Here is a 21886-nt window from a genome sequence, read left to right on the forward strand (position 1 = left end):
AAGGCCTTGACATAGTAAGGTGTATAGTAGCCTCTTAATAGGCAGGAAGTGTTAATATTATGTTATTATACATTCATTTATTTTTCAAAGCACCCAAATTCCTCACTTTTCAAAAAGGAGGGATCCTTCTAAGTGTTCATGCTGGATCTTATCGGACTCTAGTTTAGGTCAGGTTGATAAGGCATTAATTAATCTAAGATTTATGTAGGGCTCGAAATGGACACAGAGGGGGGCGCAGCTTCCGTGGACCCTGGCAGTGGTGCAGTTTCAGGACCTACCCTCCCAACCCCCCACTGAGGTGGGGGTTTTAAGATGTGGCCAGAAGTTGGGGGCTGTTTCTCCACCGATGATCGCTCTTGTTGCACATTTCCAGATACCCATGAACGGAGCCCTCTCCTGTTGAGACAAGAGTTTCTTTTCCTTTGGGAATGCCAAGAGGAGACATGGTAATACCAGGCAGTGATATCAGCAAGCGGGAGACTTAACCCTGACAAGGCTGATCCATGTGTGTGTGGAGCCGTCCCTGGCAAACACAGTACCTAGCAGATACTATAGCAAAAGATGGGTTTTCCTGTGGAGGCCATTTGCTCTTCATAGGGGGTGTCCAGGTGGATGGGGCTGACCTTGAAGGCAGTGACTTCCAGGTCAGATGTGTATCTGGGACACCTGGATGAGGAGAGGAATGTGGCTGGGAGAGTGGGCAGGGCTCAACACATCGGAAGGAAGCTCCAGAGGAGCAAGGCACCCTCCTGGGCTTATGACTGTGTCTGGGTGTGTTTGCCATTAAGATATTTCAGCATTGTCTCACCAGGCAGAGAACCAGGCAGGTTTGTTGTTTCATCCCAGTCCAGTTCCCTTCAAATTCAATTCTTAGCATGACCCACTTAGGGCACTGCTCTGAGTTTAGTCCTCCAGCCCAGCTAGAGAGTCTCCCAGCCATATTACTGATTTTGAGGATTTAAAAAAAAAAAAAAAAAAGAGTTTTGCTTTGTTTTTGGCAGTTAAATTTAAATGTCGTTACTATGATGGACTCGAAATATGCCCCGGAGCGTGTGGGTCTTGCACCACTTGCATTAGATCCATGGGATATTTCCCCAGTCTCATTCCAGTCGTGGGAAATTAGAGACTCAAGTGGGACCTAGGGATCTTCATGCTAAAATCCTCCAGGGTGAGGCTGAGAAATGTGCCTTTTGAAGTGAATTTTTGGAATTGGACGGAATAGATGACGGCTTTCTAAAACCCAAATGTCAGTGACTATGCCCAGCGTGAGACCCCTTGCGTTCTCAGCCTCAGTTTCCCCCTCCGATCGGGGCCGGTTCTGTCTCCGCTTGTTTACCCAGGCTGCGGGACAAGGAAATTAATAAGCGCAAAGAACTGAAGAAACGCAGCAGCCGCGGGGCTGGGGAGAGAAGAGAAGCTCTCGCCCCTCCCATCCCGACTCTTCCAGGTAACGCCGCCGCCGCCCCTCTCCAGCCCCGTGGGCGGTGGTCCCTTTAACAGACCTGACCAATCGCACGCCCATTTCCGAGGCCGCTCCCCGGCGCGCGGGTAGGGGCTGGATTGGCCGGGCCTGGCGCGCGGCCTGCCCCGCCCCTGCCGCCGTCTGGTTGGCGGCGGGGGCCGCGGGCGCGGGGCGGGTCCGCCGGCGGGGCGGGGCGGCCGGTGCCCGGGGGCGGGCGGGCGGCAGGACAGCGGCCGGAGCCCGAGCCCGAGCCCGAGCCCGAGCCCGAGCCGGAGCCGCGGCGGCCGCGGAGCACGGGCGCCGGCGCAGTACAATGAAGGAGCCAGCGGAGCCGGGGTGAGCGCGACCGGGGCCGGGCAGGAGGCGGCGGAAGGAGCGCCCGCGGAGAAGGCCGGGGCCGGGGGCGGCCCGACCCCGCTGGGTCCCGGCTGCGCGGGGGGCCGGCGGCCGTTGGTGCCGGGGGCGCGGGGATCGGCCGCCGGGGGCCCCGCCCCGCCCCGCTGTCGCGGCCCGGGGTTGGCGGGGACGCGCACCTGCGACGCCCCCGGGCGAACCCCTCTCTCCTCTGGGGGCGGGTGTGGCGGTTTGGGCTTGACCCCGACGGGAGGCGCCGGCCAGCCGGTCCCCGCAGCCTGCGGTGGCGGGCTCGGGGCTCCGGGCTCACCCCGGGCCCGGGAGGGCAGTCCGCACGCAAACTAAGGCAAAACAGCCTGCGATTTTATGAATGGGGCCCCGGGTTCCTGCCGCCCCCCTCGCCCACGTAGCGAGGCGCTCGCAAGTGCAGAACCGCAGCTACTTTTACGGGGACCCGTCAGGGGTTGACTGCGCTTAGGTGGTTTTTGTCCAGCTGCTGGGAATCGCGGGTGGCCGTGGGCTGGTTTGCGTGTCCTTAGGAGGCGGCAGCGTGCCGACCGCCGGGGGATAGGAAGGTTAACAAGTGACATTGGGCTGAGGCCTAACGCCAGGTGCCGTGCCCGGGAGCGCGGGTGTGACGGTGGAGGCTGTGCTGCCGGCCGCTGGCGAGCGCGCCGCGGAGCCCGGGGGACCCGGGGACGGAACGCACAGCCTGCGCGCTGCACCGGGCACGCCGCCACGTTGCACGCGCGACGCGGGAGCTGGTGCAGGGGAGTCTGCCCCTTTTTGAAAAAACAAAAAACAAAAAACAAAAAAAAAAACGGCTTCTAGAAAACTTAGCCCTTCAGTGGGTTGATGGTTCCTTAAACCATCGGTTGTTATGGTTACGGGGCATCAAATGTAAGGGCAAAGTCTGTTTCCACCCTCGCTCTTTCTCCAAAGCGACGAAGTACTTTGTCACTACGTTTTACAGACACGGCTCAGGGAGGACGTACTTTTTTAGAGTTGAAGGGAAAGCGTGGGCTCCCCCGAAGGCAGGGGCGGTAATGCCGTATTCCTGTGTCAAGTCCACCATGGCTGCTGCTCCGCACAAGAATTGAAAGGGACCAGCCTTCTGCATGTTTCAGTGATTCTCATCAGAGGATTTAAAGGAGTCCTTTGAGGAGCCAGACATGAGCTGGAAGGAAAACAGTGAGTGACTTTTTTTTATGGAAACCAATGAGGAAAAACCGGAGGAGCCAATGATCCTTGAACTCCAGGTTAGGGGGTATTTGAGGAGTCTGGGTGTGTGGGTTTAAAACGATGTGACACCGTGAAGCTTATCTCATAGGAGGTGCTGGAAGAGTAAAACAGACTTTCCATGGGGATCCCTGGGTGGCTTAGTGGTTTAGCACCTGCCTTCAGCCCAAGGTGTGACCCTGGAGTCCCCCTGGGATCGAGTCCCACACCAGGCTCCCTGCATGGAGCCTGCTTCTCCCTCTGCCTGTGTCTCTGCGCCACCCCCCCCCCCACCCCCATGTGTCTCTCATGAATAAATAAATAAAATCTTTAAAAAAAAAAAAACCAAACCAGCCTTTCCTATTAACTCATGGTCAACTCTTAATCTATTTTGGTATTTTAGATTCTTCCAAGAATTGGAAGTTGGAATTTCCAACTTATGGAAAACTAGTAAGCCTCCTAAGGTGATGGGTATAGAGTGGGTTTTTTGCCATACACTTTCTGTCTTTCACACAGGCCTCTCCAGGAATGTTACTAGTGAAGGCCTCAAGTCAGTATGTGGAGGGCTCTGGGGGAACTCAGCTTGGCCTGTACATTTATCTCCAGGAAGAGGTGCTGTGCCTGAGAGGAAGGAGATTAACAATCCAATTCAAGTCAGAGGTGGAGGTAATGGAGACAACTGACAAGTAGTAGCCCAGGGGCTGGGACAGAGGGAGGGAAGGTAAGGGAAGTGCAGGAGTTTCCTTTGGCTAAGTTATCTGGAGCTTGGAGGTTTGAAGAGAATAGGATGTCCTCCTGTGGGAGGGTTGGAGATAATCACATATACCAAACGTTTTGTTTGTCAGAGATTATGTTTTTAGAATACTTCTGGAAAAGCAGCAAGAGAGGTTAGGCTTTCAGGTAGAATAAATGTACAGGATGTTTGGGAGTTTGCATCAAAAAGTAATTGCATATAGCGGAAAAATATTCATTCAACTAATTTTTCTTGAGTTGGTAGTGTGCCAGAAACTGCAAGGCACTATGGGTTACGGTGGAAAAAAACAAAACGGATAGAGGGTTTGTTTTCTACCTGCCATAGGGTTTGCCTTCCTTCCAAGTCAAAAGCTCTCTTTTGAGGATGTTCTGAAGTCCTTGAGGAAAGAAAGGAGAGAAATGCACAAAATATTGCTTAATGTAAGAGCAAAACAGAACAATGGGAAATTCTTCCCACTGTAGTTTACTGTTGGTGTCAAACTGAAACTTCAAAGAGTGGTTTTCTGTGTCAGGTTTGGTATAAAACTATCTGCATCCTCATATCTATTGACCAATAACTTTTCATGATGTCAGTTCCTGTTCTTTTTTTCTTTCTTTTTAAAGATTTTATTTATCTGTTCATGATAGAGAGAGAGAGAGAGGCAGAGACATAGGCAGAGGGAGAAGCAGGCTCCATGCAGAAAGCCCAACGCGGAACTTGATCCCGGGTCTCCTGGATCATGCCGTGGGCAGGCGCTAAACCCCTGAGCCACTCAGAGATCCCCTTTTTCCCTCATCAATTTATTTATTCAAAAATTTAGAACTTCATTGAACAAATACTGTCCCTGGCCTCTAGGTGCTTCCATTTCATTTTCTTTGCCTGAGTAACCCTCAGCATCTACTTTCCTCTCTCTGATCTTTATTCTCTCCTGAGGGTCCTCTTGGGTGTTATTGAGGTCACAGGGAACATGTGTTCTTTCATTCTGTCCCAAAGCAGAAGGCAGGGAGTATAGAAAAGAGCATCTGTTGAATTTCAACTCTGCTATAGACCACTTTCCTTTCTCTCTCTCCTTGGAGATATCTATATCAATATAGGTATAGTTATAAATATAGATAGAGATATCTTCTCCAGTCCTTGAGCAGCCCTCTGAGGGAGATCGATGGAGGTAGCCTCATTTTATGGAAGAGGGAACTGAAGCTCAGAGCAGTTCAGTAACTTGTCTAGAGTGATAAGTTGGTTAGGTGGTGGCGCAAGAATTTCAATCTAGGACTTTCTGATTCCAAAACGTGCTTTTTCCATTGTACTGCATTACTTCTCTCAGAAGAGGAATGGCATGCTAGCACAGTGCCTTCTTTGGACATATGAAAGGTCTGGTTCAGAGATGTTCAGGGAATTGCCACAGTTAATGTACTTATGGTGAATCAAGAATTTGCACCCTGTGTCTCTGCTTGGTACCTTTATGGGTCATTCATGTGGCTGCCAGGAAATCTGAGTTTACTGCTGTGAAAAGGTGACCCAACTTACCAGGGCATATCCCAATGCTTCTGTTGAGCAGCTCTGTGATTATTGTTTCTCTCTGTACCTCAGTTTCTTTATCTGTAAAATGGGACAGTATTCACATTCCAGCAATGCTAAGACAAGTACAGTTTGTCTCATATTAACATATCTAAAGAAAATTATTTTAAAATCTGTGGTTCTCACAGTTGTAGTTGGCAGAGGTGTCTTTTTTTTTTTTTGTACATTCAATGATGGTACGTCTTATAGTAGTGGGGTCCTACGTTAGATGAACTATAGTAGTACATTCTTTATTTTATTTTTTAAGAATATTTTATTTATTTGAGAGAGAGCGAGAGAGCATGAGCAGGGTGGGGGCAGAGGGAGCGGGGCAGAGGGAGAGAGAGAAGCAGACTCCCTGCTGAGCAGGGAGCCAAACTCAGGACTCCATCCCAGGACCCTGGGATCATGACCTGAGCTAAAGGCAGGTGCTTAACTGACTGAGCCACCCAGGCACTCCATAGTACATTCTTTATAGGTAGTCGTGGTGCCTGGCACATAGTGAGCACCCAATATCAGTTGATGGTTCTGAATGACAGGGCTAGGGTTAACTGGTAGGTGGCTCTGGGGTATATCTGGAGAACATCTCATAAGATTTTCCACTTGGAACCTAGGCAGTAATGCATAATCTGTGGGCTGGAGGGATGTTTTCCAGTTCGCCTGGAACTCTGTCCTTTGGCTGACTCTTGTCCCCATGAGAAGCATTAACTTCAGGAGCTAACGAGCCATGGACAGACAGCTCCCTTTGTCCTGCCTGTTCATTAAGGTCTTTGTCAACTTTAAATCCCATGTTAAAAATAAATATCATTATAAGAAGCTTGGAAGCCTACACTGATGCGAATAGTCTTACATGTGAATTTTAAAGCACCTCAAGGTTATATACAAGATTCTGTGTTTCCCCTTTCAAAACTCCTTATAATGTTTAATTGCTTTGGGTGAAATGTCATAAGATGCCATTAATCAGAAGGAACCTAGGAGGTCATGAAGGTACAGACATGCTCGACTAGCACTGGATGAGGTAGAGAGAACTCTAGAGTGGGCATCAGAAGGCCTGGTCCCAGTTCTGGAGGGTTTATCTTGTTATTGTGTCTGTTCTTGGGCTCTGGACCCCAGGGTGTTTCTGGGCCTCGAGGGTTTTCCAAAATGAGGACTTGATTTCTCAGTCTCCTCCTCTGACTCCTTCCAACACAGTATCAGAGATTATGTGAGTTTATGAACTAAGGATCTGGGAAATTAAATGGTTGAAAGAAGTTCTTCATTCAGGACTCCCAAAGTCTCACTTGGGTGTTTGTGATCAGGCTTTGTAAAGCAGAAAATGATAGTTAGGTGATAACAATATGAGTATCACTCGTGAAGAATTGTTATGTGCTGACGGACACTGTCTCCTTTGCAACTTCACATTGGCACATGGTGAGTAGGAGAGACCACTGTTAATCTTATTTTAAGATGAAAACTCTGAGGTTCGGAAAACTAAGTACCTTGGCTGAAGTCACATAGCAAAGATGAAGAGGGCTTCTGCTACTCTCCAGTACGAGCTCTTTGGTTGTTTCAGGTGGACCCTGCCTCATCTTGGAATCCTCTCAAGCCAAGTGCTCTGGAAGTTTTCCAGCAGGATTGCCCCTGCCTTGAGGTCATATATTCCTAGTCTTTTATCAGGTACTGACACCTGTTTAAATTTGAGTTCTTGTTCAGGACATCTGCTGTGTATTGGGAGAACTCTGTTCAACCTAAAGAACAGCCCCTATGGGCGTTGCAGGCAACCTAAGTCCTTGAAAGGCAAGGTTTTTCTTTGGTGAACAGAAGCCACAAGCTGGGTCACTGTGAACATAAGCAGGACTGTTAAGAGCAGAATCCAGTCCTTTAGTGTGGAAGCTGGTGGGATGGGAAACGCGGGTGGTCTTTGAAACAATCAGGTAACCTTTCCCTTTGGGTTTGCCTAGAATGTTGGTTCTAAGGGCTTTTCCCTAGGCAGGTTATAGGAACTCACAAATTGAGTGCCTCCCTGGCTTATCCTAATAGTTGAGAATGGCACAGGGCAAGAGGAGCCCTCTTCAGTGGTAAGCTTACTGGGGATTTGAGATTTAAACCCACCCCTTGGATCCCTCCTGCAGTCACCTTTCAGAGTCACAATATGCATTTTTTTAGTTTCATTTCTTTGTTGTTTCTTTCTTATAGCTGACATAAGCTGGCCTGTTTTCTTACTTAATTTTAAATCCTTTTTTACATCTAATGTTGTCTTTTAAGCAGTGTTCCTAAAGATGGTTATATTTATCATTCAGGGCTTGAAATAGAGAATTTAAAAATCTTTCCATTGAAAGGACTGCCTGAACAATGATTATTAGTCATTCAATAAATATTTGAGCATCTACTGGAGCCAACCGTTGTGCCTGTCGTTGGAAATCCGTTGGGGAGCAAAATAGATGTGGTCCCTGCTGGCACATAGCGCATTATCTAGTCCAGACAATAAACAAGTCAAGAGATGTATGCATTGTGTGTATATATTACATTGTGATAAGTGTGAAGGCTTCTTCCTCTGAAAGGGAAGAACAGGGCACTGAGAAGAAAGAAGGAGAGGGAGCCAGCCATTGGGAGTGTCCAGAAAAGCATTTCTAGAGGGAGCAGCTTGTAGAAAGTGTGACATGGGAAGGAAATGGGGGGAAGGGGAGACACAGAGAGAACCATGCAAGGCTGGCCTTAGGAGCCAGGCAGTACTTCAGGGGACATGGGGCTTTCTTAGGCTCCTGGTGCCTCGATTTCCCACTTTTTTTTTTTTTAATTTTTATTTATTTATGATAGTCACACACAGAGAGAGAGAGAGAGAGAGAGAGAGAGAGAGAGAGGCAGAGACACAGGCAGAGGGAGAAGCAGGCTCCATGCACCGGGAGCCCGATGTGGGATTCGATCCCGGGTCTCCAGGATCGCGCCCTGGGCCAAAGGCAGGCGCCAAACCGCTGCGCCACCCAGGGATCCCAGATTTCCCACTTTTGAGTGGGAAATGCGCTGACATCTGGGAAGTCTTGAGAGCAGTGCCAGGCATGTGCAGGAAAGGCTGGGGGTAAAGGTTTGCTGATTTCTCACGCAGTGGGGAACTTAATGTGGAGTGGATGGGCCTCTGTTCTTGGTCAGCATTTTCTGTCCTTCCATGTGTAAAGTAACCACGGGGCTGAAGAGGAGATGAAGATGGCTAATATGCACAGCTACTGGATGCATTCTAGGGTAGCTTGGTGTCGGGCAGTCTGTGATGCGCTAACCATGGAGCACCTGTGCCTGGGGAACACTCAGCTTCATTTGCTGTGGGGGCCATGCTCAACCGGAACCCTTGTTCCTCACCTCCTTCCTGCAGTTGTCTGCTTTGGTGTTTCATATGGGAGGTAGATTTTTAGCCTTTCTGTTTCCTTCCTTCCTTCCTTCCTCCCTTCCTTCCTCTTTCTTCCTTTCTTTTGACAATTGGTCTTTTTTTTTTTTAAAGACTTTTATTTATTTGAGAGAGAGAGAGAGCGTGAGTGCATGAGCAGGGTAAGGGACAGAGTGAGAAGCAGACTTCCCACTGAGCTGGGAGCCTGATGCATTTCAAGTCTGGGTCAAGGGCATGGAAAATCCTTTCATAGGATGAATCTGAATCCCCTGGACAGCTCCAAGGATGGATTCCCATGGACTCTTTTCCCCCTTACCCTCTTTCTGGATTAATCTACTCTAAAAACTGTTAGATTCCTTCAGTGAACCCAAACTGTGAAGAGCATTTCTCAATTTTCCCCTTGTTTTCTACCATGCTTGCATTCATTCATTCATCACCCAGCATTTAAGGAACTTGCACAATGCGTCAGATAGTGTGCTAGGTACTGAGTATATAGTGGTGAGCAAAATTGACAAGGTCCTTGTCCTCCTGGAGGAAGGAGAAAAGCAAATATGTCGTAAGAAGTAGTGAGAAGTGCTACAAAGGATGAGAGCAAACCGAGTAAGGTGAGAGATGGAGCTGTTTCCTGATGAAGGAGCAGGTGGTTCGGTTTCTGAAAGGCCTAGCTCCCTTCCTCCTGGGAACAGAAAGGTGCCTGGAATATCATAAACCAAGAGGAGAGGCACAGGCCCAGCTGAGGGAGAAGGCAGGAGGGGCTAGATCATACAGCACTTTGCAGAACACGGGTCTTATTCCATGAGTAGCAAGAAGCTCTCATAATGTTTTGAGCAAGGATGTGGCATGCTCCTATTAGGATTTTTTTTTAATTTTTAAATTATTTTAAACAAGATTTTATTTATTTGAGAGGGGGAGAGAGCGAGAGCAAGAGTGTAAGAGCAGGGGAAGGGAGAAGCAGACTCCCTGCTGACAGGGGAGCTGGACTCGGGGCTCAATCCCAGGATGGAGAGATTGTGACCTGAGCCACCCAGGTGCCCCTAATTTTTAAATTGTTTTTAAAAGTAAGCTCTGCCCCCAATATGGGGCTTGAATGCAAGACCCTGAGATCAAGGGTCGTATGCTCTGCTGACTGAGCCAGCCAGGTGCCCCCATATTAGGAGTTTTTAAAACCACCCCCACTACAGTGGGGTGAATAGATGGAAGCCCTGTGGAGAGAGCCATGAGGGGGCTGCTGCTGTCTTCCAAGCAAAAAGGTGGTCTTTTGGGTCAGAGTGGTGGCAGCAAAACTGGAGAGAAAGAGACCATTCAGGAGAGGTTTAAAAAATAAAATCACAGCACTTGTGAAGGACTAGGTAAGGGCCAGCTTGCATTTGCAGTGAAAAGAAATGTAAATTACTTCTGGCAGAAAACATTGGCTGTGCGTACTCTGCAACTCACTGGTATTACACTTCCCTTGGCACCTATTTTTCAGAATTTCTAGATAAATTTAAAGCTGTTCTCCATATTTGCTCTTAAATCTATTCTTGAAAACTGTCATCCACTTTTGAAACCTATTCATCAAGCATCTACTATGTGCTGGGAATAAATAGGTGACCAAGGAAGCTCAGGCCCTCAGCCTGTCTCTGCATCCTCCAGGCTGGGGGTTGCCCTACGTCCTGCAACCTTCATATGGGCCATGTTGCAAGGGCAGCCCTCTTGTCTGGATGGGCTTCCTATCCAAGCTTCAGGAGGCATCATTCTTGCCGAGTATGTCATCAGTATGTCATCGGTATCATGGGGCTCCAAATTGAGGCTTCAAGGTTAGCGTCTTCCATACACAGCCCACAGTCAGGGATGTAGTAGTCTTTCTCTCTATCTAGAAGGTAGAGACTATGCCCTGTTTATATTTGTGTCCTCTCCCTCTCATACTTCCTGACCACTCCCCCACCCCCAAACCAGAGTGTTCCGCCCTTGGAGGTATTCACCAGGTGTTTGTTAATGGCCCCTAATGGTACTACTCAAACATAACGCTAGATGGGCCCTAAAAAGGGCTCTGGGCAGCAGTAGGAGGGGAAGAATCTTCCTGATGTTGGGAGACTCCCAGTTGGAGAGAACAGAGAACGGAAGCAGCTGTGTTTACACCTGACCCTGCAGGTGGGCAGATTTGCCCTCTCCTTGAGGCCAGCTTCCAATAAAGGGAGAAATCTACCTCCTCAGATCACCTATTACGTGGGAGGAAATCATAGGAGACACCTGGATCTTCACCGGGACTTTGAAGTTCTAAACAGGAAATGGTCTTGAGGCAGAGATAGCGGTTACATTTCTTCTACAACTTTGGTGGTTGTAATTCTGAGAGAGAAAACTGATGTGGGATGTCATTAGCTGGTTTCCTAGGTAACTCTTTTTTTCTTTTGTTTTGTTCTGGAAGAATGGTTTGGGTCGCTAGACCAGAGACAGGGTATTTATTGAAGACAAGAGTGCTGTGTTTTCCAGGAGCCTTGCATGTCTGGTTGGGAAGGCTTTAAGCTGAGTATTAAGGGGATAGAAGAGAAAAGTATTAAAAAAAAAAAAGATAAAGTATACAGGAAATTTGCAGAACCAGATAACAGAGACCTGTGTGACTCAGCAGCAGTGTGGTGCCCAGAAACTCTCAAGTGGACATTAGCACCAAAGCTGCTTGAGAACAGCGTGGAGGGAAGGGGTCAGGTATCTATCTGTAAACTCATGCCTGAGGGTGAGCGCCTAGTGCCTCCAGGCTCTGGAAACCTTAACAGCACAGCCAGGTAAATATGATCTGCTGGTAGGCCTGATTGGAATAGAGCAAAGTAGTATGGGCACACCTGGCCCCAAACAAAGTCCCAGGAGAGACTCCCTTTTTGTTCCTTGACCACAGAGTGCTGGTGGCAAGCATTCCAGTTATGACAGAAAGAGCTGGTATGTAATTGTAGGCTGGCCTGCCACACCGAGGTGGCAATGATTTTGTTCCATAGATCTTAAAAGAGGCCTTCGACAAATGTAGTAGATCATGAAAATGTTTGTAGGTGAATTTTTTTTTTTTTTTTGTAGGTGAATTTTATTAGAAGTGGACCATGCAGTAAATTTTAATACTATTTTGCTGGTATTTTTTTTTTACCTCTGAGAGCAGGTAGAGGGAAGTATGTGTGTGTGTGTGTGTGTGTGTGTGTGTGTGTGCGCGCGCGCGCGCTGGGCGGGGTGCTGTTTGGATCTAATGATGACAAATAAGGAAAAGCCAGTTGAGAGTGTGGGTAGGGTAAAGCCATCCAGAGGGCAAGGGAGCCTGTGACCGCAGCCCAGAAATAAGCACAGAGCTCAGGTTTAGGCAGGCTGGCTCCACAGCCCCTGCCTTTGGAGCATCTCCTACCTTATACTATTGTTTCCTTTGACACTAACTGCTCCTCACATAAGCTGAACAGGAGCCATCTTCATGTCCTCAAATCCAGATCCTTTTGGAAAAGACTTTTTGAGTATCAGGCCATAGTAATGACTGATTTGGTTTGGCTCCTCCTCGGTCTCCCATCTGCCTCATCACCCTAAGAGTTAAGAGTAGAAATTGCAGTACCTGTCCTAGAAGTCTGAAGGGAGTTATCCTCAGGGAGAGTTGAGCTGCTTGCCCTGGCTAAGTTCAGAGGCAAGATCGAAGTGGAAAATAAGTCAGAGTAGTAGAAAACCCATGGGAAAGGAGTTGCCTTTGTTTTAATTTCCCAGGGTAGGCTAATGTCTGTGGGGATGTGATGAGTGGTATTCGATCCTGATGGGGTAGGTTAATAGTAAAGCAAGAACATTAATTTTTTTAAGGCTTAAAACTCCCAACAGAAATGACTATTGATCATACTCTGAGCCAGAGACTAAACTCATTTGGTCAGCCTAGCTTTTGTCTTAAGGCTTGACTGCGATCAAGAGGGGTGTTGGCAGAGGCGTAACAGCCTGAAGCAAATTTTATTTCATGAGGTCTGATTTGTGGTTCAAAAATCTTATGAAAAGAAAAAACATATCTTGAGTTTCTGAATTAAGTGAGAGTTGCTTTGGCAGCAAATGTAAGCAAGAATTTTCTGGGGCGGATGGTCAAGAGGTCCTTCCAGCTATATGAATGGTATAATGCCAGAGTGTTAATCTCAAAAAATAAAATGTTAAACATGTTTTTCAAAAAGAAAAAAATATATATGACCCACAGCTTAGAAGTAGTCTTCCAGGAATTGCAGATGTAGCTACTTCTAAATCCTAACTGTACTGCGGCCTAAGAATTTTAGCCATTTTGTGTTATCTGGCAGAGTTGACCCATTAGCTGCGATTTCCTCTTCCAGAAATACCCTCCTGTTTATCCTGGGCTCCTCGCACAGCGCTACACCAGGGTATGGTGGCCTCTCGCCCGGCACCGCAGAGTGAGCGAGCACCGTTGGTAAATGTTCAGTGAGATGGGTACTTTATAGCAAGCTAAGGAAAAAAGTGTGATTTTTTTTTTTTTGCCATAGTTTTCTATTTGAGGAATTCATATGGGTGCCCAAATTGGTGTTTAAAGGGGAAATGAGAGGTTTTTGCCACCTTTAAGCAGGGTCGTTACCTGGTTCAGCTCTGTCAGTTCATGTGTCTGCTCATTGTTGTAGGGTGCATATCCACATCTCTCAGTGGGGTGATGCTATTGCGTAGGAAGGGAGTGACCCTGCCAGACAAACAGGAAGCCCTGAAACGAGCTTTGGAACTGCATGTCTAACCAGCCTAATGATTTCAAGCCAAAATTTTTGGGGCTTGAGAAAGGAGTCCTCAAATGGGTTATCCCCACATGGAGTTAATATGGGCTGGTTATCCAGTGATCCCTTGAGCATTCAGCAGATGACACTGCTCCCAAGACAGTGGCTGTGCTTGGAGACTGTCATGGGGGCAGGTCCAGACTCTCTCTTGCAGTTAAAGTCAGTCTTCTGTAACTCTCTTAAGAGTCTCTTGAAAGTCTTTGTCCACTTTGTCATTCTTTTTAAGGAAGGTCTCGAAGAATCTTTCTTTTTTTTTTTTTTTTTTAAATTTTATTTATTTATTCATGAGAAACACAGAGAGAGAGAGAGAGAGAGAGAGAGAGAGAGAGAGGCAGGGACACAGGCAGAGGGAGAAGTAGGCTCCATGCAGGGAGCCCGATGTGGGACTTGATCCCGAGGCTCCAGGATCACACCCTGGGCTGCAGGCAGTGCCAAACCACTGCGCCACTGGGGCTGCCCAGGTCTCGAAGAATCTTAAAGCAAGTATTTGCATAGCATTAAACACGATAAATTCTTAATTAAAGAATGGCTAATTAGATTTTTTTTCTTCCTGATTAATAGCTAGCTTATACGTTAGTCTGCCAGTTTTTCTTTTTTAACTTCAGGAAGCATTTAAGTATGTTTTGGAATATTTGCTTTTCAATTTTTTTTTTTTTTTTAAAATCCAAAGCCAGTATTATTTATTTATTTATTTTTTAATTTTTATTTATTTATGATAGTCACAGAGAGAGAAAGAGAGAGGCAGAGACATAGGCAGAGGGAGAAGCAGGCTCCATGCACCGGGAGCCCGATGTGGGACTCGATCCCGGGTCTCCAGGATCGCGCCCTGGGCCAAAGGCAGGCACCAAACCACTGCGCCACCCAGGGATCCCCTGCTTTTCAATTTTTTGGTTGGTTGTAGAGTGTCTAGAAAGGAGCCATCTATTTTCCCTTAAGGTTTTGGCTCTGTGAAGCTTTGGGAGACATTGTTTTCTTGGGGCAGGACTTCACCTTGCTCTCTCTCTTCTCTCCTGCCCAGACTTCTAAGAGACCACACACCCACTATCCAAACGGTATACATCAAAACTCTCTACCTCTTACTCAGAACAGTGTAATGAGTTCTTTAAATCAGGGTTTTTAACCTTGGGAAGGGGAAGGGAACAGTCTTGTATCTTCTTGCAAATTGAAGGTGAAATCTTGCGGGTATTTGTGTATCTGTGTTTGGTGGTGGGTGTCTTACTTAGGTCCATCAGGCTTTCAAGCAGCTGTTGAAGGAGAAAAGGAAGAACTCCAGCTCTGAAGTCTCTGTACCTCTCAGCTAGTAAGCTCTAAAGCCAGCTTTTTAGAACAGAGGGACATATTAACAGTAAGGAAGAACCTAGAGTACAGACTGCAGGTTCCTGACTGGTAGCTCCATGCACACAAGCCTGGTTTCTACCATCATACCTGGCTACCCCTGGGTCCCTGAGATCCTCTTTCCTCCCTGCTGGGCCCTCTCCTCTCTTCAAATCCTTGAGGTATCCTTTATTGAGAGAGCACTGGATAAACTTGTCCTACAAGCCAGGTACCACGTGCCAGGATATTTTGTCTTTGGTTTCTTTAGTAATTTTATTTTGACCAAAGCCCTAGCTGCTCCTTAACTTCTCGTAAGCCTCTCCTCTCATTTGTCTTGTGCTTCTTCCTTATATCACCTTCTCTTTCTCCCCTTCTATCTCCCCCCTCCCTTTTTTCCCCTTAATGTATTCTGAGTTAGTCTGTTCCCTGTCATTGGCTTTTCTTTTTAGGTCTCATAATTTTTGTCTGCAGCCAGAGAAGGGGCCCAGAGTTAGAGAACTGAGAGGCTGGTCCTCCTAGCTCTGTGGTTCTGGACAGTGGATCCTGCCCCTCCCTGGGATGCCTTGGGGTCTCGGCTCCCCCTCTTCCATCCCAGAGGTCCAGCCATCTGCTCTGGTGGCCTCCACCTGGCCAGGAACACACACACAATTGCTGTCACAGGCTCTGGCCTTTCCTTGTGGACCGCATATGTATCCTCTGATTGGTGAGCTCTGTTCATAAAAGTATGATTCCATTTTATATGCTTTATTTCAGTGTTGCCAGAGGCAGAAAAGACAAAAGCTACTGCTTTCAGAAAGACTGTTCTTTTTTTTTTTTTTTTTTTTAAGATTTTATTTATTTATTCATGAGAGACACACACAGAGAGAGGCAGAGACACAGGCAGAGGGAGAAGCAGGCTTCATGCAGGGAGCCTGACATGGAACTCGATCCTGGCTCTCCAGGATCAGGCCCTGGGCTGACGGCGGCACTAAACTGCTGAGCCACCCAGGCTGCCCAGAAAGACTGTTCTTGCAGGGGCAGGCCACTATAGAAGAGAGCGTTGGTGACAAATGTGCAAACAGCAGAAATTTAAATTACAGAAGATGATCATTTTCTGCCTTGGGTAGTTTAAGCTTCTTTCCCTCTCTGAATTTCTCCCCCAGTGCTGGGGGGGGGGGGGGGGCAATGGTCTGGTCCTGAATGGATTTGGGAGGAAAGTCTCCTTCTCTTGCTGCTTTTGAGGATTCATTAGCCCCTTGGCAGCACTCACCTTCACATGGAGGCAGGCATGTGATCCAGGAAACTCTGCTTAGGAAACCAGATCTCTTAATTGATAGAGCCATCTCATGAGCTAGTGATGCAAGCTGTTGGTAATTACAAAAAACGTACCATGAAATTCATCTAAAATTAATGAAGAGTTAGCACTGTGGATTTTAAATACAGAGGAAGTTATGGCACCAGCTCTCAGTTATCTGAGTAGATTACTTCTTGCTGGTCTATTTAAGCCTTTAGCTGGCTTCCCTTTGCACCCCATTGTGCCCGTGGGCTCCCTTCCCATTCCGCTCTGCTTGGTTCACATTCCTCCCACATGGACCCATTTTAACGGGAAGTTAGCAAAAAATGCCGTGTATTCCCAAGTCAATTGTTTGGCATTATCCATTCCACTTTTCTCTTCTGTGAACACAGAGAAGCAAAAGGTCCGATGTATTTAAAAGAAAACAATAAAAATGTATGGAGAATGAACACTTGTGAGTGAAAATCAGCTAGATGAATAGAACATGTTTGCTTTTCCTGACATTGATTTTTTTTTTATTTATTTTATTTTATTTTTTTTTAATTTTTTTTTTTTTTTTAATTTATGATAGGCACACAGTGAGAGAGAGAGGCAGAGACACAGGCAGAGGGAGAAGCAGGCTCCATGCACCGGGAGCCCGATGTGGGATTCGATCCCGGGTCTCCAGGATCGCGCCCTGGGCCAAAGGCAGGCTCCAAACCGCTGCGCCACCCAGGGATCCCCGATTTTTTTTTTTTTTTTTTTTAGAGGAGCATTGTTCAGTGTTTCATTTTGTGTGTATGTCAACATTTGAAGGTCTCTAGATCAGTGTGTATATACACTGAGATAAATGGCTGAGGTATTTTGCGGCTAAAATTTTTATTTTATATTGTGATATACTTTATAGGTATATCATCCCTTGATGTAATAGAAAGGATCTCTGGTCTATATGTGCTTCTATTTGACTTGAAAAACAACTAACTGTTCCATTTTAAACAGATTTCAGGACAATGGTTTTGAGACATCTCAATCGTACTGTTTTTAGACTCTGAAGACAGAATTGTCAAATTATAACAAATAGTGTTAGAAATTATTTTGCAATTGCCTCAGCAGATTGTAATTTCTCCTTCTGTACAAATAGTTATGGAAATAATAGTGTAAAGATACTTTTTTACAAAACTGATTATTTTCCAAATACAGTGGTACCTTTTGGTTTAGGAGAAATGATAAAGATTGTGGTCCAGGAGACAGAGAACAGGTGTTTTTTTTTTTTTTTTTTTTTTTTTTTTTTTAGCTTCTCTTTTTTTTTTTTTTTTTTTTTTTAAGCTTCTCTTTTATTATACCTTTGGCCACATTTTTGAAGAGAGACCAAGAATTGCTGTATGTGTGAAAGCATACTGGTAACTGGGTAGAGTTGAAATGAAGGTGAGATTTTCAGAGTAATAAGGTCACTTTCTTATGTGGCTTGTAGAAACAAAGGATGTGCGATCACAGCAGGTTTAGCAGCTGGGGTTGGTGGAAGTGGAGAGTCCATGTAATCTGAAGAATATTTAAATTGGTATGATATTTAAATTTCCAAGGTAGGAAAAACTAGAGAACAACGGTTTGTTAAAACCAAAGTAGGAAATAAATTTTTAAAAACAGGAGGCGGAAAGTGCATATATGCATCTTATAGGATGTTGAAAAAAAAAATTTAGGTACCTAGGACCTAAATTTGAGGGATTTTGAGGGAGCCAGAGGACAGCAGGAACAGTGCCTTAAGGATTACATTTGATGTAGAAGCACTCAGTCAAATAAAAAAACTTGCCTAGGAGGAAAGTTTCTGTAGAGATGTGCCCTGCATTTTGAGTGATGTATGAAGCACTGCAGACTCAACATTAATTTTGATCTTTACGAAGCTGGATAAAATAATCTGTTTCTGAGGAAAAAAATAGTAGTTATCATGAAGTGTCAAAGCCCTTCAGTGGAAAAGGCCAACACTCGAGAGTCCAAAACAAATTCAGGAATCAACATCCTAAGTGCAGACCTCTTGCTCCCTTACCATCTTGACTTACCTTATCATGTGGTCCAATGGGTTCTTTTTGGGCACCCCAGAAATGCAAGGGATCCATACCCATAAAACAAGTGTTGCAGCTAGTACTTTGGCTTCTTAATATTTTTCCTGAGAAAAAGTGTTTGATCTGCAACAGTTCCCAACTGGGTAAAAATCTTGCTTACCAGATGTGGCTCTTAGAAAATTTGGGTTCCGAAAATAATGGATAATTCTGCCACCCCTTGAAAGAGTGTTTTTTTTTTTTTTTAAGATTTTATTCATTTATTCATGAGAGACACAGAGAGAGAGAGAGACAGGGACACAGGCAGAGGGAGAAGCAGGCTCCATGCAGGGAGCCGGAGGTGGGACTCGATCCTGGGTCTCCAGGATCGCGCCCTCGGCTGAAAGGTGGCGCTAAACCGCTGAGCCACCCAGGGATCCCCAAGAGTGGTGTTTTAACTTTTGGAATATATACCCCTGTGAACCTCTGAACACTATGTGCCGTCTCCCTAGGAAACCACACATGTACACACAGGTCAAATTTTGCGTGTAGGATTTTAAGAACCCCGATGTAAAATAATAGGATGCAAGGTTCATTGAAGAGCATTTGGAAGGAGTTTGCTGCTGGTACAGATGCCATTTTTCGTTGGGAGGGTAGAAGCACTCGCTTGGGAGTGTACTTTGTGGGTTGTTGGACAGTAAGATTTCGCAGGGCTGGAACATGCAGCCAGGACTATTTTGAGAGAGTTGTACAATCTGAGTAGTACTTCCAGAAGGTGCAACTAACTCCTCGCTCCCCTCAAGAGCTGGGCCCAGTGTTTGCTGTCAGAGGCTTTTTGGAGAAGGTCTTTGTAAGTGCCATCATTTATTATATGTATATGACAAAGCAATAGCAACTCTGCATTTATTTACCTCGTTACTCATATGGTTTTCCCCTTAGAGTAAAAAGACTGATACGGCCTTTGACCAAGTGGGTTTTAAGAGCCTAAAATAATTTGTTAGATAAATTGCTTGTTATATAAGTTATAAAGGAGGCATTGCATGTTTTCCTATGCACATGATTTCAGAATTCTCCCATTTGAGAATATATATTTTTAAGAAAGTACCTCATAAAAACTGCATGTATTGGATTTGTGTCTTGCTTTCAGAGCCTCTGCTCCACTTTCCAGTGGGCCTGGTGTGTGAGACAAGCTGGGAGTGGGGTGGCTCTGGTCCAAAGGCAGACTTGATCCCAGGACCCCAAGATCACACCCTGGGCTAAAGGCGGTGCTAAACCACTGAGCCACAGGGGCTGACCGAAGGATCCTTTTCTTTTGACAGCAGCTGGCTTGGAATTTTGGTTTCCTGGAAGAAATACATTTTCCCATCAGAAACAATATTATACACAGTAGCTCTTTGGAAAGGAGAGAGCATGCTTATAGTCTGCATTAGGAAAGGCTTGTGTTCCTGCAAAGGATAGTATCCAATAGAGATGATCTGGGTATGAAGTTAGATCTCACTTTCTCCTAGCAAGTCATACATATGTTACATTCTGGAGCTAAAGCCTGATGCCCCGTTGCTAAAAATCTCCTGGACTGTAAATAACATATTTATTTTCTACCCCATATGGAATTTTCTGAAAAGGACATAAACAGGTTACTTAGAAAAAAAAAAACAAAAACAGGTTACTTAGGTATTAAGTGCAGTGTTCTTTCTGTCATTCAGTCAATAAATATTTAAGTGCCTGCTCTGTAGAGCATATATTCTGTGGGCTGAGAGGTAACAAGTAGGTAGACAGGTAACACAAGGTCAGGTGGTAATATGTTCTTAAAAATAAAAGGGGATGGGGAGGTTGTGCTTTTAGGATAGGTGGTCAGGAAGGTCTTTCTGAAGAGATCTTCAGAAAGCTGAGGCCTCCCATTGTTTCTACTACATTGTTTTTACTACAAGGTTTGGGGAGTAACCATTGTCTTTGGGGCCATAGGATTCAGTGAAGCTTCTTTACAGAGATTTTGCCAGATTAATTTGAAGGACCTTTTGAGGAGTTGAGACTTTGGTATCAGTGACCTTTTGAGAGAGTGACTGGCTTTATTCTGGTTGGTACCCTCTTTTTCTTACTGTCAGTTTTCTTGTGGCACAAACAGGAGGAGAGAGAGTTGCCTCTGGCTGGTGTCCTGGTGGTTCAAAGCCACCCGAGCATCCCCCAGCTCATGGGTTGGCTTGGAGCTTGACTACTGAACCTCACTTTTTGGTGTTATGCACGCCCAGAGGTCTTTAAAATGCACGAACTGACCCTTCACTTGTCACTCCACAAGGTTTGACAACCTGAATGCTTTCCCTGAGAAGGGTCCCTGTATCTAGAGGCCAGCTAACTGGAGCTGGCCCCGAGTCCCAGACACAGGGGTCCGAGTACAGGCTGAAGGGTTACAGCTGTTGGCCTAAGGCTTTTTTTTTTTTTTTTTTTTTCCTCCTGAGTGTCATTTTTAAGCACTGAATCACAAAATTATAAAACAACCTTTTAGGAAATAGTATATATTTCTGCCAGTGATGCTGCCACTGTCCAAAGCCTATCTCCACACCTGGGGCCTGTTAATCAGCCCCATGGTTGCTCCCTATGCTCAGTAGCTGCAGGATACATTAATAACACATATTTGCATAGGGCTGCGCTGGACAGACCCAGGGCCGTACTTCTGTCCTTAATCCTCACAACATCCTGTTGTTGCTGACCAGGAAACTAACTATACCTGTCAAGGAAGGAAGGGCACTAGTCATCCGAGGAGAAGCCTGTATAAGGGCTTGTGCAGAACTTCTTTCATCCCCACACAGATGCTGCAAGGTAGACTTTATTTTTCCCATTTGGTAGATGAAAAAACTGAAGCTCAAAAAGGTGATGTCACTAGTCTGAGGTCACACAGCTGGTGAAGGGCAGAGCTGGGATTTGCTCCCTGTCTGAGTTGGAAAAGCATGCTTTTACTACCTTGCCAGGGCCTGCCTCACCTGCCTCAGGCCACCTCTCCCTTGCTCCCTTCTTTCCTTTGTAACTCCTGCTCTGCCCTCCTCTTCAGAGTCACCTCAGCCACTTTGCCTGGTACATGAGCTGGCGGCCTACCTGAGTCTGTCAGGGCGGGGTGGGCGGTACCAGATTGAGCTGTGCTTCCGAGATCCCTGCAGGGCTGATAGACTTTAAACACTTGTTGACAACTTTATACACACACATACACACATAAATGTGTATACGTATACTTACATACGTATCTGTGTGTGTGTGGAGATCTGGAGGAAAATTATATCACTAGCGTATCAGTCATGTTATATTTCTTTTTTTTTTTTTTTTAAGGTATTTATTTATTTATTTGTGATAGTCACAGAGAGAGAGAGGCAGAGACACAGGCAGAGGGAGAAGCAGGCTCCATGCACCGGGAGCCCGACGTGGGATTCGATCCCGGGTCTCCAGGATCGCGCCCTGGGCCAAAGGCAGGCGCCAAACCGCTGCGCCACCCAGGGATCCCGATATTTCTAAACATTGTGTAATCCATGTAATACTAGTCTGTCTTTTCCTCATTTATTATGATTTCATTTGCATATTGCCCCATTTCTATATAATGAACGTACTTATTTTTTTCTAAAGATTTATTTATTTGAGAGAGCCAGCACGAGCAGGAGGAAGGGCGGAAGAAGAAGCAGACTCCCCGCTGAGCAGGGAGCCCAACACAGGACACCATTCCAGGACTCTGGGATCATGATCTGAGCCGAAGGCAGACACCCAACTGACTGAGCCACCTAGGTGCCCCCATACTAACTATTTGTAAGGACTATGTAATATTTCCTGTTAACACACTTAGGATCCTTGGTTGACTCTTTGAGTTGTTAGGCTTTGTGGCCTGGCAAGGA

At 46.1% G+C, this 21886-nt stretch overlaps 1 protein-coding gene across 6 annotated transcripts in view; it reads left to right on the forward strand.

Moving 5' to 3' along the window:
- The first annotated feature begins 1643 nt into the window (after window positions 1-1643).
- Window positions 1644-21886, forward strand: part of TEX2 (testis expressed 2) — a 101753-nt gene continuing 81510 nt past the window's right edge. For 2 of the 6 annotated variants that reach the window (XM_072781138.1, XM_072781143.1), the window contains exon 1: window positions 1644-1798. The gene's annotated coding sequence lies outside the window, so the exon portion shown is untranslated. Of the gene's footprint in view, window positions 1799-2789; window positions 3008-3557; window positions 3701-21886 lie in introns of those variants that run through there. The other 4 variants (XM_072781140.1, XM_072781142.1, XM_072781141.1 and 1 more) reach the window with 3 other exon arrangements.

Source organism: Canis lupus, chromosome 16 (assembly GCF_048164855.1).
Source record: "Canis lupus baileyi chromosome 16, mCanLup2.hap1, whole genome shotgun sequence".
Taxonomy (NCBI): Eukaryota; Metazoa; Chordata; class Mammalia; order Carnivora; family Canidae; genus Canis; species Canis lupus.